Source organism: Arachis duranensis, chromosome 5, assembly GCF_000817695.3.
Source record: "Arachis duranensis cultivar V14167 chromosome 5, aradu.V14167.gnm2.J7QH, whole genome shotgun sequence".
Taxonomy (NCBI): Eukaryota; Viridiplantae; Streptophyta; class Magnoliopsida; order Fabales; family Fabaceae; genus Arachis; species Arachis duranensis.
In genome coordinates this window covers 71,063,107-71,065,887 of record NC_029776.3, presented here as the reverse complement: position 1 = coordinate 71,065,887, position 2,781 = coordinate 71,063,107, and the positions used below count along the sequence as shown (strand labels likewise).

The 2,781-nt window shown below is 40.7% G+C and overlaps 1 non-coding gene across 1 annotated transcript; it reads left to right on the top strand.

Moving 5' to 3' along the window:
* Positions 1–2,397: 2,397 nt before the first annotated feature.
* LOC127747907 (small nucleolar RNA R71) lies at positions 2,398–2,505 on the top strand. Its single transcript, XR_008009854.1, has one exon. It is a non-coding gene; the product is annotated as a small nucleolar RNA R71 (small nucleolar RNA).
* The last annotated feature ends 276 nt before the right edge of the window (positions 2,506–2,781 follow it).

Sequence of the window (2,781 nt, the reverse complement as noted above, 5' to 3'; positions counted from 1 at the left end):
GTCTTCCTCTTGAAGAACCAATGGAACGCCTAAGCTCCTCTATGTCTCTTCCTTGCTTTTGTTGCTCCATCCCTAGTAATTTTGGTGCTCCTATCCTTAGTTGCTCCCAATAGTTGTGTGGAGGAAAATATATCTCTTGAGGCATCTCAGGGATTTCTTGATGAGGGAATTCCTCATGCTCTTTTCTTAGTGATGGGCTTGTCCTCTTCAATGAGGATGTCTTTCTCTATCACAATTCCAACTGAATTGCATATGGATCACCTTTTTCTTGGCCACAACTTCATAGAAGTGGTCTTGATGGACCTTTGAGATGAATCTTTCCATCTCCCCTGACTCGGAGGTGGAAGCTTTTGCCTTCCCTTTCCTCTTTCTAGAGGTTTCTCCGGCCTTAGGTGCCATAAATGGTTATGGAAAAATAAAAAGCAATGCTTTTACCACACTAAACTTAAAAGGTTTGCTCATCCTCGAGCTAAAGAAAAAAGAAAGAAAGGGAAGAAAAAGAAAATGGAGGAGATGGAGGGAGAGATAGACAGGTGAGGTAAGTTGCTCCTCCAGGGTGTGCTGTTTTTAATGCTGTTTTTTATTTTTCTTTGATTTTTGCAGTTGTTTTTGTGACTCCACATGATCATCAACCTAAAATAAAGAAAAATAACATAGATAAATAAAATTGAGCGCTTCTTTAATGTCAATAGCTTGACAGTGAGCTCTCATGGAGCCTCACAGATGTTTAGAGCATTGTTGGGACCTCTAATCACCAAACTTAGAGTTTGAATGTGGGGGTTCAACACCTAACTTAGAGTTTGGTTGTGGCCTCCCAACACCAAACTTAGAGTTTGACTGTGGGGGCTTTGTTTTGACTCTGCATTGAGAGAAGCTTTTCTTACTTCCTCTCCATGGTTACAGAGGGAGATCCTTGAGTTTTAAACAGAAGGTTGTCCTCATTCAGTTGAAGAATCAACTCTCCTCTGTCCACATCAATCACAGCTTTTGCTGTGGCTAGGAAGGGTCTTCCAAGGATGATGGATTCATCCTCATCCTTCCCAGTGTCTAGGATTATAAAATCAGCAGGGATGTAAAGGCCTTTGACCTTTACTAGCACGTCCTCTACCTCTCCATAAGCCTTTTTAATGGATTTGTCTGCCATCTCTAATGAGAATTTGGCAGCCTGTACCTCAAAGATTCCCAGTTTCTCCATTACAAAGAGTGGCATTAAGTTTATGCCTGACCCCAAGTCACACAGAGCCTTCTCAAAGGTCATGGTGCCTATGGTACAAGGTATTAAGAACCTTCCGGGATCCTCTTTCTTTTGAGGTAATGTCTGCCTACTCAAGTTATTCAGTTCATTGGTGAGCAAGGGGGCTCACCCACCCAAGTCTCATTACCAAATAACTTGGCATTCAGTTTTATGATTGCTCCAAGGTACTTAGCAACTTGCTCTTCAGTAATATCCTCATCCTCTTTAGAGGAAGAATATTCATCAGAGCTCATGAATGGCAGAAGTAGGTTCAATGGAATCTCTATGGTCTCTAGATGAGCCTCAGATTCCTTAGGTTCCTCAACTGGGAACTCCTTTTTGTCCAGAGGACGTCCCATGAGGTCTTCCTCACTGGGATTCACGTCCTCCTCCTCCTCTCTAGGTTCAGCCACACCAAGCAAGGTTATGGCGTTGCACTCTCTTTTTGGATTCTCTTCTATATTGCTTAGGAGAGTACTAGGAGGAGTTTCAGTGACTCTTTTACTCAGCTGGCCCACTTATGTCTCCAAATTTCTAATGGAGGACCTTGTTTCACTCATGAAACTTAGAGTGGTCTTAGATAGATCAAAGACTATATTTGCTAAGCTAGATGGATTTTGCTCAGAATTCCCTGTCTGTTGCTGAGATGATGATGGGAAAGGCTTGCTATTGCTAAACCTGTTTCTTCCACCATTATTAAAGGCTTGTTGAGGCTTTTGTTGATCCTTCCATGAGAAATTTGGACGATTTCTCCATGAGGGATTATAGGTGTTTCCATAGGCTTCACCCATGTAATTCACCTCTGCCATTGCAGGGTTCTCAGTATCATAAGCTTATTCTTCAGAAGATGCTTCTTTAGTATTGTTGGATGCATTTTGCAATCTATTCAAACTCTGAGAAATCAAATTGACTTGTTGAGTCAAGATTTTGTTCTAAGCCAATATGGCATTTAGAGCATCAATTTCAAAAACTCCCTTCCTCTTATTTACAGGATTCCTTTCAGAAGTGTACATGAACTGGTTATTTGCAACCATGTCAATGAGTTCTTAAGCTTCTGCAGGCATTTTCTTCAAGTGAATAGATCCACCTGCAGAATGGTCCAATAACATCTTAGACAATTCAGACAGACCATCATAGAATATATCCAGGATGGTCCACTCCGAAAGCATGTCAGAAGGACACTTTTTGGTCAGTTGCTTGTATCTCTCCCAAGCTTCATAGAGGGATTCACCTTCTTTCTGTCTGAAGGTTTGAACATCCACTCTAAGCTTGCTCAGCTTTTGAGGAGGAAAGAACTTGGCTAAGAAAGTCATGACCAGCTTATCCCAAGAGTTTAAGCTTGATAAACCACTATTTTATGGTTTATCTTGTGCTCAATTGAGTGGCTTTTATCAACTCTTTACCCACTTATTCATATGATTTGCATGGTTTTACATTCTCCTTCCTGATTTTGTGCTATGATTAAAAAAACATGCTTCTTTGGCTTTTATTTTCTTTTAATCCTCTCTTATTACCATTAGATGCCTTGATATGTGTGTTAAGTAATT